We start from the raw sequence: 20,409 nt of genomic DNA on the forward strand, positions 1-20,409 counted from the left end.
AAGGATTTCCTGCTGGCGACTTGAAATTTAAACAAATAATCATTTAAATGGCGGCCCAGCATTACGTTCCGAGTTGTGTGCATTAATGTCAACATCTGGTACCAACATTTTGACAATTCTATTAAAATGCCCCAGCATTCCCTATCTAACACCTGTTAGCTCTAATTTTCTTTCCTGAGAAGCACACCAGTAGACAGGGTAGATTCCAAATCATTTATCACTTTTAAAGTGCTTCCATATGTGTGTTGGACCCAGCCTGGCCCTAGGCAAACGTTTTCTGAATGCATTAAAATTCAGGACTTTTTTTTTTTTTTTTTTTTAAGTGTAGACACCAATGTTTCATTGAATTCATGTCTGGTAATTATTAGCTTAAATTATGGCTCACACATGACTTGACAAAGTGGACCATGAATTAAAACGCACGCACACACACACACACACACACACACACACCCCAGAACTCTTCAATAGATGTACCCAACTCCTACGTTGCTCGTTATTGAGATGTCAGTCAGTAATCATTAGGCAAACACTCTTCATGGAGGGAACTGCTAAGAGGCCCAGGAGTCCCAAGAGACGATCTAAAAATGTCAAAAATGTTACAGTATAAATGAATGACACCAACAGGAGAACATGTGTTAGAGATGCGAGCAATTAGTTAATATATTACAAGTTTCAACCTCGGAGCAAAACAGGCAACAAAAACTTCCGCTTGACAAAAGGCTACAGATAAGATCAGCTTGATTCCCAGACAATATGATCTGCCTGAATTGGGGCAACCCTCCAGCAGGCTGGGAGGGAGGGACGATCCCGGGATTCGGGGCTTTGTAGGGTTTGAGCCCCCAGACGAGGTCGGTCCCTGCTTTGCCTGGAAAAGGCTGGCTTGACTGCTGAACTCTCCCAGTGGAGACAAGTAGGGTCTAAAATGAAGGAAGATATCCTGTGCTGCATGGATCCGGCTCACCAAGCTAAGCTGCCTGCTCCTTGCTGGAGCTTCAGAATGAAATTTAGAAGGTCGAAAGAAATCATATTGCTGTTTTCAAAGGAAAAGAGATGCCTGCAAAAGGTGATGAGGGGCGGGGGCTGCTTTATGGGCGAATGCTTTTCCTTTGCTTGTCAGAGATTTAAAAAACTCAATATTGTACGTTGTATAGTTTCCCTCTCTCTCTCCCCCTCTCTGATTCTTCCCCCCTCTCTCCCCCCACATATATGTATATACACTATCCATATACACACACACATACACACATACAGAAAAGATGTTTTAAGCAAAAAATTCCTCCCACATATATACACATCCAGAAATACATTTTAAGCCAAAGTACACATGATGTGTACTTGGGCTAAGGATTTGAATAGGTCCTGTGGAAATCCCAAGGAAACACCGAGAATACAAGAAAAAAGAAATGAAAACCTGAGTTCACCAACTCCATAAATGTAAAAAAAAAAAATTTGTAGACAGTTAAAAATGTCCGCCCATGTACACACGCACACCTACACTTTCACACTTCCTCTGTTTACTAAATAACATTTCAGCACAGTTTTCATCTTATAAGGAAAGTGTTTGAAACTTGGAATAAGTGCACTTAATTAAAGGAAGGCTGTGAAAATGTGCACTAATCTGATATGACTAATAGCAAAGTGCATGAAATTGCTAATTAGAATTTCATTAAAGGTGCTGCTTTATCAGACTGTGAATATCACAACCTTTAAAATTCTTTCAGGAGAGCTTAATTCCTTTTCAAACAGAAATATTCTTTAAAGACATTTGATTTGTTCTGAAGGAATTCGTGGCTTAGGCTGGAACTTAAAATGTTGCGGATATTCCAGGAGGTGATATCAGAATAGGAATATAGATCAGGGACTTTGTTTCATTTGCCTGATGAATCCCTTCCTCCCCCATCTCTATGGATTATTCTTCAAAAACCCAGTCATGAAAATAGAGTTGAGTCCTTGGTTTGATCCACTTGTCATTTGTTTTCTGCTGAGGCCAAACGGTTATTTTCTGTCTCACACACAAAAGGGAAAAATGACTTTAAAAAATTTTAAGCCACTGGAAATAAAAGTAAACCTTTTAACTCACACGCTCATTAAAAAAATGAAAGAGCACAGACAATAAAATATTTTTTTAAAGGAAAAGGCCATTCACTAAAAAAACGTCAGCTAGCAGCTTTCACTCTTTAAAGAAAAAAAAAAAACCTCTTAAATACTAATAACATTTCAACCACAAAATTGCATTTTTTAAAATTAGGAAAATCCAGTGCTAAGTACAGCAAATGCATTTTCACTCCTTTTTTGACTTGCTTTTCTAGGTCATAAGTTTTCTTCTTTCACATTCTAATTATTCTCGGCACTAAATCTGCATTTCAGCTTTTCTTTATTTTTTATTTTATTTTACTTTATTTTATTCTTTATTTTATTTTATTTTATTTTATTTTTTTACTACTCAGATTTAAAAATTCTACCTTTCTGGTCATCTTTTCTGTTATCAACCTTATTTTCTGTGACTCCTTTATTTTCAGATGTATCAAGTTGCTATAGTATGTTGTCCTCCCTGCGCACAACTCTGGATGTTACCAATTGTATTTCTGTTATTTACTGTTTTTCCTGATGGTTCGAGAGTTCTTACGATTGGTAACTGGGCTCTTTTCAATACTCAGGCTTGATTGAACAGTTACATTTTGTTACTGAAAAACTATTAATGCTAATGGAAACTACAGCTCACTCGAAGCGGCAGTTTACTTTTACAGAAGTTGTTAAAAACTCAGCCTGGCTTCAAATTTGCTGAACACACAGGTTCACGGTGATGTAATTTTGCAGAATTGAATATTTGAAATACACTTGAAAAGCGTTGGTTTAAAGGCTAATCAGTCATGTTTACCTGCTGACCAGATCTGAAAGGGGAGGAATGAGAACAGAAGTAACTTTATTTGAGAAGCAGCGTGATTTCTTTAGACATTTAAACAAATCTCAAGTGAGTTAATTACGGTTTGCTCTGATTTTAGGTCCAGCCAGAGGAGTTTTCATGGCATTTAGATAATTTATCAATTGGGCTACGTAACAGATAAAAGGTTACGTTTCCCTTTCCAACATTTGGGAGGTGCATTTGTACCGTAAATGCGACGATTTTAAAAGATCGGTCTAGACTTAGATGAATGAAAATGAGGCTCGTTAACTGTAATGTCTGGAGTCCGAGGTGGGGCGCAAAGCAAGCCTTGCTATCCGTGGGCCGCCGGAGTCAAACGAAGCTGCTAATTCGAATGTTTCAAGTTTCGAATTGAGAAATATTGTTCCAATAGGGCAACAATGGGGCTGTTGTCCCGGCCCCTTACAGCTTGTTTTATGCAAAACGAATGGCAGGTAATTGTGATTTAATTCTTTTCAAGTAAATTACAGTGAGTGCGTGACACAAAGCCGCGGCGGACCCTCCTTTCTCTGTCAGTAGTTGAATTAATGGTGGCAGGAGTAAAAACAGCGATTGTGCACAACAGCCCTCCCCGGTCCCCACCCCTGCCAAGGGGGGACCTGCCAATCAGGCCGCGCCACCTCGAGGCCGGCAATCGTCGGGATGCGGAGGTTCGCGGATGGACCCTCCTGGTGTCTCGGCCCCCGGGGGTCACGGAGCCCGGGGCCGCCCCCTCCCCCTCCCCCCCCCCCCCCGGGGCCGCCCCGCGGGGCCGAGGTGCCCGCGGGGGTCCGCGTCTGCGCGCTACGGGCCGGGGCGCCCCCCGCTGGGGCGCCCTGGGCTCCGTGGCCCCCGGGCTGGCCTGCAGAGCTGGATTTGCGCGGCAGAGTTGACGGCAGAAAGGGCTCCCCGGTAACCTGGCGGTGCTGGCCGCCCCGAGAGGAGCCCCGAGGGCTCCCGGAGGAGGCGGCGTGGCCGAGCGAGGAGTGCGGGGAGGCCGATCTTTGAGCCCCGTCTGGGCGCGGCGCTGGATGGCTGGGGTCTGCGCGCGTCCCTGCGGTCGGAGGGGCCCGAGACCGGAGCCGCCGCGCGCGCACAGAGCCGGGTCTCGTCCCCAAACCCATGGTGCCGGGTCGGAAGGGAGGCGCGGGGTGGGGGTGGGGCGAGGGGATGGGCCCAGGAGGTGTGGGGGGGCGGGTAGCCGGGGCTGGCGGGTGGGGGGGGGGGGTGGTAGTGTCTGTCCGAAGAGGGGCGCCTGCCCAGTGTCCTGTCCGCAGGCTCACCGCCGGCAGCCTGGTGCACAAGAAGGCTGCCAACAGTCATTGACCTGACCACTGTCATACTGTGTGAACTGGTCGCTTCCCGTTGGCCTTGAGCAAAATCCCAGCTCCTTTCCGAGGCCCACGGGGGCTGTGTCCTCTAGCTCTTGCCTGGGATCTCCTCCAGTGAACTCTGGATGTGGGATGTCCCCGGGTGGAATCCTGCCTGCCCTGTCCTCCGTGGGTAACTCTGGGCAGGTTGCTGAACCTCTCTGGCCTCAGCCTCCACGACCTAATTGGAGTTGCTAATGGAACCCTGCCTTCAAGGGTCCTCAAGGGCACTTAATGAACTGCCAGTCAAGTGCCAGCATGGTGCCAGGCACAGGGTGCCTACAAATGTTACTGGGTCTCACCCCACCCCTGCCACATACATGTTTTCCTTTCCTGGGACCTCCCTAAATGAGTCCCTGCCCCAGTGCCTTTGCACTTGGAGGTGGAGCTCTTCCCTTGTTCTCCTGGCTTCTGTTTCAGACTTCAGCCTAGCGGTCCCCTCTGAGACATCTTGGCGACCACCTGCCTTTCCCATCCCACCCATCACTATTACAAAGCTCTTTGTTTTCTTCCTAATGTTTATCCTGGTCGGAATGTTTTTCTCTATTTGCTCTGGGTTTATTGTCTGTCTCCTCCTCAAAGCAGAAGTTGTAGGAGATGGGGATCTTGTTTGTCTCGTCCTCTGCAGGTCCCGGCACCTTGGCCAGTGTCTGCTATGTAGCAGAAGTACTCGGTAAAAACTATAGATGGGTGAACGGAGTCGCATCTCCTGGCCTGCACATCAAAGTAGTTGAACCACCTCGTGTCTAAGTGCCTACTTCTGTCGTTCAATGAGAGGAATTGTCAGCATATTAGTTAGATTTTTTTTTTTTTTACATAAAATAAAGACAGTAATTTTCTGAACGAGGTTCAGGTTTTCGAGAAGGGTGTCAATCAGAGACTTTACTCGGTGTCCTGATGTTTCCACTGTGACTAGTTTTGACCATGAGGCTGGAGTCGGTTCTTTTTTGAGCTCTCCCTGTGGCCCCCGAGCCTGGGAAGTGACGGAGGGGGCTTCTGGATCTGCTCCCCAGTCCTGACGTCTGCCCCGAGGGCCCAGGACCGCTGTAGACCTCCACCCCAATGTCCCAGCCTCATCTCAAGCTACCCGCTGCATCATGGGCCACGGGCCTTTTGTCCTCAACCTCCCCCAGTCAGAGCTTTTCTGCTCTTTTCATTGCCCCTCTTTGGCTTTAATCGCAGATTCACACCTGTCTTTCGCCCTCCCCAGAGCCAGCGCCTCTATTAGACGGGCTCCTGCTGGGCTTGCCAGGCCATGTGAAGGAGCCAGTGAGGGCTGAGAGAGGCTGGGTGGGGCTGCCTCGGCATCTCAGCTCATGTTGGGGAGATGAGTCAACTGGCTGGGGTCACCGCGTCTCCGTGCCCGAGCTGGAGCCAGGGACAGAGTATTTCTGGAAAGCCCGGGCCTGGCTCCCCATCTCACGCTATTTATTTACTCGGTGAGGTCACGATAAACCATGAGTATCTCGGACAAGGTCACCATCCTTGGCGGCCAGCTCCCATGCCGGGGTCGCGTCTTTGGGAAAGACTTTGAAGACCGCTGGCTCTCCGGAGAGCGGAGGGGGATGGTCTCAGAGCACACACCGAGCTCACCAAGGTCACACAGCCGGAAACGGATGGGGTCTGAACCCGGAACTAGAGCCTGCACTCCTAATCACCACGCTGCACTGAACCTCTGTCTCAGTCTCTGCCCTCCAGGGTCATGGAGCATCAGAAGCAAAGACAGGAGGGGGGTGAGGGGCTGTGGTTCCCCGCACAGGGTACCAGTAGTGCTACGTAATGGCTCTTCCTAGATCCACCAGGCCCTGTGCTAATTGGTCTCCACACATCACAGCACCTTAAGACGCAGGAAGTCACATCGCCTCCACTTTACGGATAAGACGCAGAGAGGTCCTGCAGCCTGCCCAAGGTCTCAGGGCCGGTAAATGGCAGAACCCCCAGAGCCTCGCTCCGGGGCCCCTGCTCTGATCCCTGCCGGGTGTAAGGAAAGCCTCAGCCTCAAAGTCCCGGTGCCCAGGAGAATGCTGAGCCCCTTCGGTGTCACCAAAAACACCCGGCATTTGGAGCCAGAGGACTTGGCCTCGAGCCCCGGGGCGGCTGCTTGCTCACTGAAACCCCTGGGGAGTCTCCATTTCCTGTAAGATGAGGGTCATGAGGCCAGCTCTACCTGTCTTCCAGGGCCACCGTGAGGATTAATGACGATAATGTCCAGGGACGTGAGCCTGGCCTCAGAAAACATTCAGTTCTGTGGGCGCTGGTCCGCGAGGTCACTGTGGGAACCAGTGACCGGCCTACCTCAAAGATCCTGCCACACGGCCTGGGGAAAAATGAAGGGGGGGGGGTTATTTTAATCGCAAAACAAATGACTATAATGAGGTGTCTCGTTTGGTGATACAGATGATTAGAGAATTAAGTCGGTTACAGTCGGGGACTTTTTGTTTGTTGCTTTCTTTCTTTTTTTTTAAAAAAGCCTTTATTTATTTTTGAGACAGAGAGAGACAGAGCATGAACGGGGGAGGGTCAGACAGAGGGGGAGACACAGAATCTGAAACAGGCTCCAGGCTCCGAGCTGTCAGCACAGAGCCCGACGCGGGGCTCAAACTCACGGACCGCGAGATCATGCCCTGAGCGGGAGTCCGACGCTTAAGCGACCGAGCCACCCAGGCGCCCCTGTTTGTTGGTTTCTAAGAGGACTGCATTCAAAGGCCCCTGGGCCCACACTTGGATTTATTTGGCTTCATGCCAGACCCCGTGCTTGGTGCTTCCTGTGCTCACTCCCCCAGGCCTTCTTATAGTCCTGTGATGTGAGACTGACACTGCACCCATTTTATAGGCCGAGCAACTGAGGGGTAGAACAACTGGGGCTAGTGAATGGAGGAGCTGGTCCCGAATCAAGTCGGGCTGACTCCTGTGTCGGCATTTTTGCCACAGTTTCACGGGTGCAGGTGCAGACGTGACGTGGGCAGGGGTGGGGGGTGGGGGGTGGGAGGGGGTGATTCCCTCTGGTCCCCTGCTTTTGAACGTTTGGCCTTAGTTCTACCTTTGTCTGGGTGTCCACGTCCCTTAACCTCGGTGCTTTCCCATCCTCCACCCCGCCTTCCTGAGTCTCGGGGTCCGCTGGAGGTCAACACCTTGGCCTCGTACGAGGCGCAAAGCAAGGGGACGTGCTCTCCCGTCCCCAGGGCCTCGCCCTGTGTGAAACAATACCTCAGAGGGCCAGGGCGGCTTGAGGAGACGTGGTGTTGCCTTGGTTCCCCTCCACGTCCGCCCCAGATCTGCGCCTGGCCCCATTAACCGAATTTGTTTTGGCTTAAGTGATGCGGTGGCTGGGGACCGTGAAACACCTACCTTCGTGAAACCATCAGGAGGCTCGAATGGGGTTGTGAAGGGGACGGCAGCCATGTTCCACGGGCTGCTGGGCTCGGTCGTGGTGCTCCCAGTCAAGTGGCTGGTGACTCTGCTGGTGTGTCCACGTGTCCTTGGGTGGATTCCCACGGTCAGGCTCTGACTTCTGAGGGAGAGGGGGGCAGGCCTGGGCTGCATGGCGGGGGCACGAGAATGAAGGAAACGCCTTCTCCGTTTGCCTCGACTTCGTGGGTGGCCTCGAGCAACCGGGTGCTGAATGAGTGCACACACGGGTCGGGGGAGGGCACGCCCACAGAACTGGCGTAGTCACTAGGGTCGGGGTCCCTGTGCCCCCGCTTACTAGCTGTGGGGCCTTGGGAAAGTTGGCTAACTTCTCTGCGCCTCCATTTTCTCATCCATCAAGCTGAGATAACAGCTAGATGAATCTTACAAGGTCGGTGGGAGGAGCTCATGATACAATGCGTGGAAAAGCCTTCTGAATGACATCTGGCACAGAGTACGTCCGTACGTGTTAGCTGACCCCAAAGTACAAGCTCAAAATGATCTTCTCCATTCACATTTGCTTTCCCACTCAAAATGCGTCAGACACGAAAGGCACAAAATGGAGTGCCTTCGAGACTGTGTGGTGACAAGAGACAGGCGTGAGGTGTAATGCTGGGCTCCACCGTTCACCCCCGTGTGATCCTCTGTAAGTGGCTTAGTCTTGTGACCTTCACTTTCCTTCCCTATAAAATGGATATCAAATAAAAGATCTACTAAGAGTGAGGACTAAATGAACAATGTACATAAAGTTAATGGTATTTCTTCTTCTTTCGACCTTTCTTCCCCGCCGCCCCCCCCCATTCAAGTCCTTTTTGAAAGGCTATGTGGGGGCGCCTGGGTGGCTCAGTCGGTTAAGCGGCCAACTTCGGCTCAGGTCATGATCTCGCGGTCCGTGAGTTCCAGTCCCGCGTCGGGCTCTGTGCTGACAGCTCGGAGCCTGGAGCCTGTTTCGGATTCTGTGTCTCCCTCTCTCTGACCCTCCCCCGTTCATGCTCTGTCTCTGTCTCAAAAATAAATAAACATTTAAAAAAATTTTTTTTAAAAAAAGAAAGGCTATGTGTTCTCCAAACCAGTTTTCCTTTCCTCCTGGGTACCTAGGAAGACTACATTTCCCAACCTCCTTTGCAATCAGGGGTGCCATGTGACCGAGTTCTGGCCAGTGGAATGTGGGCGGGAGTAACATATGCTGTTTCCAGGCCTGGCCCCTGAAGTTTCTTGTAAGATCTTTCATGCACCTTTCCTCCCTCCATCTGCCCACTGAATGGCAGTGCTCAGGGTGACCTGGGGAGCCCCATGCTGGAGATGGTGGGGCTCCTGTCAGCAGAGACCTGCTCTTTTTTTTTTTTTAATGTTTATTTTTATTTTTGAGAGAGAGAGACAGAATGTGAACGGGGAAGGGGCAGAGAGAGAGAGACACAGAATCCAAAGCAGGCTCCAGGCTCTGAGCCATCAGCCCGGAGCCCGACGCGGGGCTTGAACTGCCGAACCGCGAGATCATGACCTGAGCCGAAGTCGGACGCTTAGCATCCTGACCCCGGGCACCCAGCAGAGCCCTGCTCTTCATCACCTACTCTTTATCGGTCTGCTGGGGCTGTGACATGTTGCATCAGGCCACTGAGATGCAGGGGTTGTTGCCGCAGCTAGAGGTTAGCCTATCCTGACATATACAGAATCTTACAGAACCTCTATCTAACGTATACCCCTCCATACATTCATACAGGATTTTGCACGTATTTGAGAGTCTTTCTGGGTCCCAGCTCCCCTTCAGCTGGTCCACGTGTCCACGTGGCCCAAGGTTAGGACCTCAGCTGCCTTCAAGAATAACACCTAGCAGAGTGTGGTGGTGAAACAGTCCTGGGAACGACTTCCCGGCTTCAGGGCCTCCCTGCAGCAGAGAGGTTCTGAAGGCAACTCCCTACTTAAGGTGGCTTAGTGGCAGCCTAGGGTCTCAGGGCAGAGGTGTCCCAAGAAGGCATCACTAATCATACAGGCGCTCTCCTTCACGCCACCGATGCCAAAGTGCTTCCTCTCATCCCCGTGGCACGACCAGCAGCTCTGATGGATCACAGGTGACAGATGGGTCAGCAGCTCCTCCCGGCTGAGTCTCTGGGACTTTGCTCAGGGCCCCCGTGCCTGCGGCCCTGCCCTCCCGCCCTGGAGCAGACCCGCTCTTTCTGTCCTGCCCCCCCTGTTAAGTTGAGCGCCCCCTGGAGGTCGGGGCTGGGTGGCAACCCTCGCCTTTCTCCTCACAGCGGCTGCAGGGTTGGGGGGCGGCAGGTGTCACTTGTTTTGCACAAGGTTGTTGATTCCAGGGGTCAAGGACCATCGTCATGGTGTGCTAGAAAAGTAAATATTCTCAGCTTGGGCGAAGGTTATATTAATTAAAAATAACATATTATTATTACTATATTGAATGTCTGTTCTGTTCCGGGCCCATCTGTTATTTCATTAAATCCTTCCCCATAATCCTATCAGGTGAGTTTTTCATAGCCCGTGTTCCAGGTGGGGAGGTGGAGGCGTAGAAAGGCCAGAGCCGGGGTCCACAGCTGCACGAGGTGGTTTACGGGCTCAACCAAGGTCAGTCCAAAGGTAATGGGAGCAGACTTTTTCTAGGCCCCCAACGTGTGCTAGGGACCACGTCTCTCAAGTGCTTTTGATGAATTATTTCATTTAATTCTGATAATTTCCTTACAGAGTGGGGACTATCGTTATTCCCATTTACAGGTGAGAACACCACGGCTCAGCGAGGCTAATTTACTCATTTCCCCAAGGTTTCATGGTTAAGGGAGGAGGTGCCCGGATTCAAATTGCAGTCACTCTTTACAGCCTGTGCCGTCCCTCACTGGGCACCCGGCAATGCCTCCTTCTACCGCGTGGCAAGCGCAGTGAGGACCTGGTAAATACTCTTCCAGGGGCTGTGACTTTGGGGTGGGGAACCACCCTCTGGGCAAGTCGACAGCCTGCTTGGGTCAACACCTCCTATGTGTTGCGCAAACTCGGGCCCTAAGCCCCGCGAGGAAAACGCGAGAGGCCCAGTCTCAAGGCGTTGCCATCCCGGTAGAGAAGAGAGCTGTGTGCTAAGTCAGTGCGGTGGCAAATGTGGACGGTGTAAACCTCAGAGGACAAAGGGCGCCCAGGTAAAGGCAGGGACGGCTTTACCACGGAAGTGGAATTGAGATGAGCGTTGTCTACTTGGATTTAAATCCCAGCTAGCCCAGTGACCTTGGGGTGGTTAGCTAGCTTCATCTGACCCTCAGTTTTGCCATCTGTAAAATGGAAATAGTAAAGGTACCTACCTTACAGGTTAGGTTAAATGGCGCTAAGTAATACCATTTAAGGTGCTTGGAATATAGAAATCTCTGTATTATGTACTTATTTACTCTTTTCATTGTCAAGGACTAGTAGAGTTTCAGTGGGTGAAGAGAGGCGTCACACATCAAGTGAACGCCCTGAGCAAAGTGAGAGGTGTTTTTAAAGAAAATACTAAGTTGGGGCGCCTGGGTGGCTCAGTCGGTTAAGCGTCCGACTTCAGCTCAGGTCACAATCTCACGGTCCGTGAGTTCGAGCCCCGCGTCGGGCTCTGGGCTGACGGCTCAGAGCCTGGAGCCTGCTTCCGATTCTGTGTCTCCCTCTCTCTCTGCCCCTCCCCCGTTCATGCTCTGTCTCTCTCTGTCTCAAAAATAAATAAACGTTAAAAAAAAATTAAAAAAAAAGAATACTAAGTAGCTCAATCTGGCTGGTTAATATGGTAGCAATAGAAGATGAGGCTAGAAAGAGAGTCTGGGCTCAGGTTGATGAGTATATACTTAACGAGCAATGGGGAGCCATTGAATGCTGTTGAGCAGGGGAGTTTCACAGCTGGAACTAGGTTCGGCTGCAGAACGTAGGGTGGACTGGAAGGGGGGCGATGGGAGAAGCCCAGTGGAAAATTATTGCCATAGGCCAGGGGAGAGGGTGGTGACAGCTAGCAGGGCAAGGAAAGCATGAATTGGCACTCGTGGGGTAGAGGGAGGTATTCCTAGACACACCCTTGGCCAAGAGCAGGCGTGGAAATGGTGCCCATCCAGGCCCAACTGAGTGGCTGGGAACCCACAGCAGGGCTTTCCCTTTGCAGGCCCAGGCTTGGGATGCAGTCCCTCTGGGCGTCACATCATCAGTGGCATCTTTGTGCCAAGAAAGACCTAAATGAAAGGTGGAGAAATGGGGGACCAGCCTCCTTTGGTCCTGAGAACCCAGGGCATCTGGTATCCTCGGGGTGGAAAAGCTCTTCGATGGTCCAAAAACAGGTTCCAGAAGACTCCCTTTGGAAGGGAAAAGGGAGGCAGGCTCCTTTTGGGTTCTCATCTAGGTTTTGGAAGAGCAAAGCAGACTGGTGAGAGCTTCCTGTCCGAGGCGAGTTCTATCTTAACCTTTCCGTGTAATCCTGAAAGCCCACCTAATCAATTGAAGATCATAAAATATTAGACTTAATGCTGCAAAGTGCTGCTTTTTAATTCACATAACAAGCTCCTAAATAATTCAAATAGCAAACAGACCCTGCAAGTCAATGGTGGGAGGCTGCTTGGATCAGCGGGAGAGTGTCAACACATGCCACATTTCCCGGATCGACTCCATTTCAAGAACCCTATTAAGTTAATTGCCGGTTTCTGACAGCAGAGAGCATGCTGGGAGCACAGCAAGCTTTATTAGCCTCTGTGGCATCTGGAGACATCAGCCATTTTGCCCCTACTTGTAGGCGCTGGGAGCAGCGTGGAAAAAAGTAAATCAAATTACGAGACAATAAATGCTTTTGGCAACTCACGGGCATCAGACCCATCGGTGGATCCAAAGGGGTTCGGGTGTCGGTTGCTGGCCTGTTAAATTCTTTTTTTTTTAATTTTTTTTTAACGTTTATTTATTTTTGAGACGGAGAGAGACAGAGCATGAATGGGGGAGGGTCAGAGAGAGGGAGACACAGAATCCGAAACAGGCTCCAGGCTCCGAGCCGTCGGCGCAGAGCCCGACGCGGGGCTCGAACCCACGGACCGCGAGATCGTGACCTGAGCCGGAGTCGGCCGCCCAACCGACTGAGCCACCCGGGCGCCCCAACCATCTACCCGTTGCAAAAGTCTCGCAGGATGCCACGAGACTTTGGCACCGCACGGCCGACAGGTGAAGGGTGATGCAGGCGAGGGTCGCCCAGCCCCTAACGCCGCTGGGTAAACAGAGTCTCTAGGACGGGAGTTGTCATCCCAAGTGGGCAGTGTTACACGCTTAGGTTTGTAAGCAGACGTGCCTGGGTCGGGGGGCCCAGGAGGCACCCGTGGCGTTCTGGAGCCGGGCAGGGGTGGGCAGGGAAGGGAAGGCGTTCAAGGTCGCCCGCCATCTGTCCATCCGGAGGTCCCCGAGCAGGGCACTGTTCCACGGCTGCGGGAGCTCCCCGTGGCAGCCGGGGTGTATGGAGTACGGAGCGGGGCGGAACATCCTGGAAGCTTGGAGATCGAGCAGCAGGTGCCATTCTGCAGAGCGGGGCTCTGAGCTCTCCAATGCCTGCCTTTGACACATGAGAAAACGCAGGCAAAGAGAGACTCCGAGACTGCCCCAAGGTCACACAGCCAGCCACTGACAGCTGATTCGAGGACGAAGTTCTGTTCTGTTGCCGGACCTCATCCCATTCGTGGGTTTCTCTTTCAGGTATGATGGGGTGATGGCGACGGCCTAGATTAGACCAAGATCAGAATCCTGGTGCTAGCACTGATTGTCAGCGTGACCTCAGTTTCAGCAAGATCTGTAACTTTGCCGTCTCTCTACCCTGCTGGCAGAGTGAGGACAGGAGCACTTGCCTGATGGGGTTCTCCTGGCAAGGGCTGAATTAGTGACGCGTGTTAAGTACGTGGTTAAGGCCTCGTGCTCGGTAGCTAACGCTCAACGTAATTTGCTTCCCATCATCCATAGGAGCAAGGCTCAGATGAGCAAGATTATTTGTATTTCTAGACGATTCTTTTACAAGCCGACCGTCTTCCAGTTTATAGGGTTTGCACATCTGAACTGTTTCATCACGTTTGCATAAAGGGAGTCAAACTACTCTCTCAGATCTCTTCTCGCCCCCTATCCTCAGATCTAGCCTTACTGTCTGCAGAAATGATGTTTCTCCCTGAAGCAGGCCGTCAAAATGATAGGGTACAATTGGAAAGAATATCCGAGATGGCTGGCAGGGGTGAGGAGGGTGGGGGCAAGATCGGCAGCAAGCGTAAGTGGGGCAGGCGGATTGGCTGTTCCGATCCTGGTTTTCCAGACGCTCTGCGTCGTGGGAGGGCTGTGCTTTGATGCTGGAAGGGGTCTGAGGCATGGGGTTTGGCAGCCGCATTTCATGGGTGGGGAGACTGAGGCCCAGAAAGGGGCAGTGACTCGCCTGAGGTCACACAGCCAGTTAGTGAGGAAGCCAGTGACAGGCGCCGGCCGGCTCCTCCTTCCTGCTTCTGAGTTCTTTCTAGTTCAGCTGGGAGTGACCTTTGGGACCCTAGAGAGGATTTCACCCTACCTGGGAAGAGGTGGACCACTGCCATTTGGCCAGAGCCTTGCTCCCCCCCCACATTCCCAGAGAGACGATGTGCCGTTGCCCCAAAACCTCTCTCTGGAAACAGTGGCAGTTCAGAACCAATCTACAAAAACAATAAGAGCTATCATTTCTGAGGGTTGAATTCCAGGCACTTTATTTATAGTTTTCTAACCCTTTGAGGTAGGTGTTACTATGATTCTCATTTTGCAGAGGAGGAGACTGAGGCTTAACTGTTAAGTGGCCTCCCCAAAGTCACCCAGCTAGCAAGTCAGAGGTAGGGTTCGAACCACGGTTCATTTTCACTTATGCTCTTTTCCTGTGGCAGCACCCCCCCGCTATTAGACTCTGGCTTACGCTAGAAGTCTCCAGAAGGTGACACGGGGAGAGACGGATCACTCACCTGGGGTCCAGCACTAGCCAAGTTTGGTAGGCGCCCGCCAGGAGGTGTGCCGGACCCTCACCCTGCGCCATGATGTTCTGTCCCCTTCCTGTCCCTCCTCCCACCTGTGTCTCCTGCCGAGGACAGATCGGTGGCTAGGGACCCGGGCTCCTCTTCACACACTCATAGCCTCTAGTAACTAAGTATATATATATTAAGATTAACAGAAAATGTACCTAACAGAAAATGCAAAGCACAGTGGCTTAAGTGCATAAAGGTGTCCCTCTGATGTGCAAGAGGTCCTGGTATGGTAGCTTCACCATCATCTCGGGCTCAGGCTGTGTCCCTCCGCCTGCTCCGCCATTCCCCACATTTGGCTCCTGTCCTCAGTGTTGCAGAATGCCTGCTGCAGCTCCAGCCATCGTGTCCACATTCCAGGTAGCAGGAAGCAGGAAGAGGGCACAGCGAAAGCGTCTTTCTCTAGTTGTCTCTTCTCCCTTCCAGAGAACCTTTCCAGAATTCCTTTCCTAGGAGCTTCTCTTGCTTCACTGGCCGGAACACAGCCGTGTGGCCACACCAGGCTGTGGGACAGGACGGGAAGCAGGTTCTGTAACTGGGCGCATCACTGCCTCAAGACCGTGGACGCTTGTGAGTGAGGCAGAATGGGTGCCGGGGAACCAGACTCTGCCACAGCACAACTGGGTCACCTCGCCCACTTGCCAAAGGGCGGATGGCGGAGGGAGGTGGCGTTTTGAGTGAGAGAAAACTCAAGCCACCTTTGGCGAGAATCTTAGATGCGCTCTGAGATAACTGGAAATGCCACAGACCTAGGGTTGCAACCCCTGTGCTTTCTGGGGCTGTTTGTTCTGGGGACGGCCACCATGATGGAATCAATGGTACTTCACACCTGTCAGCGGCTTGTCCCACACGGTCCCTTTTCGGAGCGTGGATAAGTTGTATTTCTCTGGATGTCTGCTCCTCGTGACACATTTATCCTGTGGGTCTCCCGAGGTGGATTGGAGGAATGGGTTTCTTGGTCTGCAGGGTGCTGACGATCACCGGGCTCTGGAAACGAACACAGACGTCACTGTGCCAGCTCTGTCTACGCACCAGGCACTATACACGTGGCAGGTCCCACCATCCTGACAACAGACCGACAGCCAGGGGGACTCTGATCCCATTTTACAGATGAAACGTGAAGGCTCAGAGAGGCTAAGCGGCTTGCCCGAGATCACACAGCTGGTGCTATGGACTGAGTGTTTATGTCCCCCCGACCGCCCAACGCCGGCCCAAATGTATATGCTGCAGCCCTAATCCCCAGTGTGGTGGTGTTTGCGGGGTGGGCATTTCAGGGGGTAATCAGGTTTGGATGCGGCCGTGAGGGTAGAGCTCCCATGATGGGACTGGCGCCCTCGTGAAGGGGCGAAAGGCGCCGAGCTTTCTCTCCCGCTCTGCCGTCAGAGGACGCGGTGAGAAGGCAGCCGTCGACAATCCAGGAAGAGAGGCTTCACCAGAAACCAGCCGTGTTGGTGCCCTGACCTCAGACTTCAGCCTCCAGAACCGCGAGGACCTGATGTCTGCTGTTTAAGCCACCAGGCTGTGGTGTTTCTGTTATGGTGGCCGAGCTAAGACAGCTGGTAACTACCGAGAGCCCAAGGTTGTTCTTTCTCCCGCCCTCTGCCCCGACACTGGGCGCATTTCCCAAACTCACCCTCACTCCCCTTGTGGGTCCTGACTCCTATGACCGCGGGGACATCACAGAGACCTCCGGGCACGGGCTGTGGCCTAGAGGTCCTTCTTGTCTCCCTTCCTCCTCTTTTCTCCTCCGCTCCTGTCGTCTTAGAAAGACCCCTGTGGGAGTCCAGCCCCATCACCTGGCCCCCATGTGGGCCCGGGTCAGCCATGTCTCCTTTCTGGGCCCCACGTGGCCCCGGCCCGGGGCCCAGCCCCCTTCCCCAATCTGCACTCACGCGCAGCCCTGTGGAAATGGTGGTGCTCCCCACATTAGGACCCACGTGTCTGCTGGCTGGGACCAAGGGTCATAAATAGGAATAAAACTTAGGCTGTCCTTGTCCCCATCTCGGTGAGTGAAGCCCCCGAATCTGAGGACAAAACCAGAAGCCCTCTTCTTTGAGCCCCAAGGGACAGGGAGGGCTGCGTGTGCGGCTGAGGCCCTGCTCTCCCCCCCACCTCCCCGACCCCCCGGGTGTCACAGGCTTCCATATACATAATCTAAATATATGCTTTGGAAATTGAAAACGTTCACATATAGAATGCGGCTGTGGGGAAGGAATGCTCTCTTGGAACATGTCTCTTTAAAGACAGAATGTGCCCAAGTGTTTTCCTGCCCTTAAGGAGACACTTGAACATGGCAGCAGATGTAAAATGGAAATTGAAGTGTCTCTCCCAGGCCACCGTACGTGGAGAAAACAGCACAATCTATTCTAAGCGCTCATTAATAGCTGGTCTCTGAGGGCCCCGGCAGCAGCCAGAGGATTTTACTCATTAAAAAGGTGACGAGGTAGAGTTTTGTGCCTTCCCTGCTCGTCACTGCGTGATCCTGGTGTTCAGATGTCGCTGGCGGACCCCAGATGAGTGCCCCCGGCTTGCGGGCATGGGTGACGATGTTCTGAAAGGCTTGAAAGCATCCCCCACTCGCTGATGGGGCCACAAGCCCTTGCTGTTTATCAAGTGGATTCGTCTCTCTTCCGAGGCGGGCCCACGATGGCATTGTCTCGAGAAGGAAGCAGAGAGAAGAGCTTTAGCTCATCACCTAATAAAAGATCATTGGTGATTCCCAACACGGTCCTCCAGATGGCACCGCGAAGGACCCGGAGCCTCCAGGCGTGGTCTGGGGCAGGGGCCTGGGGTCCTCAGTGAAGTCTGGAAGGGGCCGGACCCTTGGCAGTCGAAGGCACTGGCTGACGGACATCTCAGCCGTGCCCACTTGGACAGGGGCTGCTGATTTTAGAGAAAGGGGGTTCTTGGCTCATTTTTTACCCCTACTTTTTATTTGTTCTTTTTTAAAAGTTTATTTATTTTGAGAGAGAGAGAGAGAGTACGTGCCTGCACAAGCAGGGGAGGGCCAGAGAGAGAGGGAGGGAGAGAATCCCAAACAGGCACCACACGGTCACTGCAGAGCCCCACGCGGGGCTCAAACCCACGAACCGTGAGATCATGACCTGAGCCAAAACCGAGAGCCGTTCGCTTGACTGAGCCCCCAGGCGCCTCAATTTGTTCTGTTTTGGGTCTCCCACTGTTCGGATCAGTGTTTCGTCCTCTCCTCCCTCCCGTGTGAGGGGAGCGACATCCAGTTGTCCCCACAGGCACATAGGGAGGGCCAGTTTCCCAGGCATCCTGAGAACTGCCTTTCTGCCCCAAAACCTCTCAGGTGGAGGCAGGAATCCTCCCTGGCCTCCGGCATCTTCCACGTGCACCCTCTTTCCTGTTCTGGACTTTCGCTGTTGTTTTCCTTGACTGTCGCTTCCCCTGCCCTTTCCGCAACCAGCTCTGAGGTCACCTCCTCTGAGAGGCCTTTCTTGATGTGTCCTTCCCCCTCCCCCTCTGCTCATTGTTATACCGGCACAGTTTGCAATGAGCTTGTTCACTTGGTAGCTCCCTTGCTTATTGTCGCCTCCCCACTCTACTCAACTCGGGGGTTGGGTACAGCGGGGCCGGGGGGAGGAGACACGAACCTTCCTGGTCTTGTTTACCGGACCCCCGGTGCTCAGCTCGGTGTCTGACCCGAAAGGTACTTGATTTATTGAATGGGCGAACAAACGAAGGAACGCATGAGGGGTTCTCTGATCCCAAAGACTGACTCTGGGTCACCCTCGGCCAACAGCAGCCCTTGGGGGATTTTTTCACTTGTGACCATTAGTATCTTCTGGGCTGTGGCCTCCAGCTTTCACCGTGCTCCCTGCAGAAATGCTGGAGGGCCTGTCCCGCCTCACATAGTGAGTCAGGGTCACCGCAAGGGCACAGAGCCGAGGAGATTACAAGATCATGGCCTCGAGTTCCTATACGGACCCTTTTTTCTTTTTTCTTCCTTTTTTTTTTTTTTTGATGATGCAGTATCGATACTGTGTCGAGAAATACATAAATTGTTACCCGCTGTTAGCAGCTAGAAAATGGACTAGTTATGAAATACCAACAATCACTTGGGCTGTTTAAATTCGACTTCAAAACAAGCTCAGTGTTAATAAAATGGGCTCAGGGTGGGAGCAGGTGGGGAGACAGGAGGAATATTCTGCAATTTTTTTTTTTTTTTTTTTTTAAACACGGAAGCCACCTGGCTCACCTCTGAGAGGACTTGGGCTGCCCTGCAGAGGTGTGTCTGTTACAACTTGAAGAGCTGATGAGAAATCCCAGGGAAAGGGAAAGGAGGCAGCCACATCCGTTCCACGGAAGGCTCTGCACCATCCATGTGGCTCTGAGTTTCTGAGAAGCCAAGGCAGAGAGAGAAGAAGGACAAGCAGTTAGGAGGTCTGCAGGGAGTGCAGGGCCGGGGGCTTTGGAGGGAAGAAAACCAAGAGGGAAGAGTGGGAATAACCTTGACTCTTGTTTCAGAGAAGGAGTTCCAGTGACTCCTTCAAAGAGCAAACAGCTGTCACTCGTGGTCTCAAGGGACTTCTCCCTCCCTGGCAGAGCTGTGTGTGCATCTTGGTGTTTTCTGCACCTGCTGGGACAGTCATCACAAGTCCCTCCCATGAGGGAATGAATTAACGATTGAACAAGTGAGGGCCACGACTTCCATGGTCCAAATCCCATCCGTCCTTCAGCTGCTGTTCAGGGTCACCTACTCCGGGAAGCCCTCCCTGAATTCTCCTGCCCTTCCTTATCGAGACTCCTTCAGTGCTGGATGGGTGACCGGCATGTAAATGCTTTCCCTACGTGCTAAGAATTGGAAGGCCTTTCTTGTGTTTTCTGGTTGTTCCTCATTCGAGCTGGACCACAAACTCATGTGTTCACCACACACTCTTCTAGCTCCTCCCATTGGCTCCACACTGTGCCAGACTCAAGGAATTCAAGAGGAAACTGGACAGATAAGGAGCTTACAGGCTAGTGTTGGGTTTGAAAAACTGCTGCCCGTGGACCAAACCCGACGGCCACCTGGGTTTTGTAAGTAAAGCTTTATCGGTGGGGCGCCTGGGTGGCTCAGTCGGTGAAGCTTCCGGCTTCGGCTCAGGTCACGATCCCGCGGTCCGTGAGTTCGAGCCCCGTGACGGGCTCTGTGCTGACAGCTCAGAGCCTGGAGCCTGTTTCGGACTCTGTGTCTCCCTCTCTCTCTGCTCCTCCCCCGCTCGTGCTCTGTCTTTCTCTCTCTCAAAAATAAATAAACATTAAAAAATTTTTTTTTTAAATAAAGCTTTATCGGTCACGGGCATGCCCGTTTGTTCACATGTGGTCGGTGGCTGCTTTTGAGCTGTAAGGACAGAGTGGAGTTGCCGTGACAGAGACCATCTGGCCTGCAAAGCCTAAGCTATTTGCTCTCTGGACCCTTACAGAAAAGTTTGCTGACCCCAGTCTGGTGAGAAAGATGATCTTTCTCTGGTGAGAAAGATCCTTCCAGCACGATGTGTGAGGGACAAGACCAGGGGACCATGGCTGAGACTGGCAGGCCTGGGGATGCACGCATGACTGTAGATAGGGCGTCTGGGCAAGCTGTTCCCGTGGAGATGTTATGTGAGCTGAGACACGAAGGGTGAGAAGGCCGCTGTGTGAGCAGCTAGGGAACAGCATTCCTGGGGGAGGGAATGCCGTAGACAAAGGCCTGTGATGTGCTGCAAGAATGGCCAAGGGCTCATGT

General features: G+C 52.1%; 1 long non-coding RNA gene across 1 annotated transcript; it reads left to right on the plus strand.

Annotated features, from left to right (window-relative positions):
- Nucleotides 1-733: 733 nt before the first annotated feature.
- LOC131493439 (uncharacterized) lies at nucleotides 734-19,954 on the plus strand. Its single transcript, XR_009252671.1, has 2 exons — nucleotides 734-1,066; nucleotides 13,357-19,954. It is a non-coding gene; the product is annotated as an uncharacterized LOC131493439 (long non-coding RNA).
- The last annotated feature ends 455 nt before the right edge of the window (nucleotides 19,955-20,409 follow it).

Source organism: Neofelis nebulosa, chromosome 13, assembly GCF_028018385.1.
Source record: "Neofelis nebulosa isolate mNeoNeb1 chromosome 13, mNeoNeb1.pri, whole genome shotgun sequence".
NCBI lineage: Eukaryota > Metazoa > Chordata > Mammalia > Carnivora > Felidae > Neofelis > Neofelis nebulosa.